The 380-nt window shown below is 51.1% G+C and overlaps 1 protein-coding gene across 1 annotated transcript in view; it reads right to left on the bottom strand.

Moving 5' to 3' along the window:
- The window catches only part of LOC103781478 (solute carrier family 22 member 23-like), a 19,884-nt gene that overhangs the window by 483 nt on the left and 19,021 nt on the right, over window positions 1-380 (bottom strand). The window lies entirely within an intron of this gene.

Genomic DNA, 380 nt, shown 5'->3' on the forward strand with positions numbered 1-380 from the left:
CAGACCGCTGCACCACACACCCAGCACTCAAACGTTCTCTCCACAAAAACCTGCTGGGGCCAGAGCCTTTATGCCCCTGGCACAAAACCTGTGGTTTTCAGGGGGAAAAAGGCAACATAGCTACTGGTCAGAACAAGTTTGGGATCCAAGATGGATCCCAAGATTAAGCTTTTTTCAGTGTTGACCTGTGATAGGACAAGGGGTAATGGGTGCAAATTGGAGCATAGGAGGTTCAAGGTGAATATCAGGAAAGATTTTTTCCCTGTGAGGGTGCCAGAGCACTGGAACAGGCTGCCCAGAGAGGTTGTGGAGTCTCCTGCACTGGAGACACTCAAAACCCACCTGGACGCCTTCCTGTGTGATGTACTCTGGGTGACCCT

The sequence above is a fragment of the Merops nubicus genome, unplaced genomic scaffold (genome assembly GCF_000691845.1).
Source record: "Merops nubicus isolate BGI_N331 unplaced genomic scaffold, ASM69184v1 scaffold23730, whole genome shotgun sequence".
In the NCBI taxonomy this organism is placed as follows: Eukaryota; Metazoa; Chordata; class Aves; order Coraciiformes; family Meropidae; genus Merops; species Merops nubicus.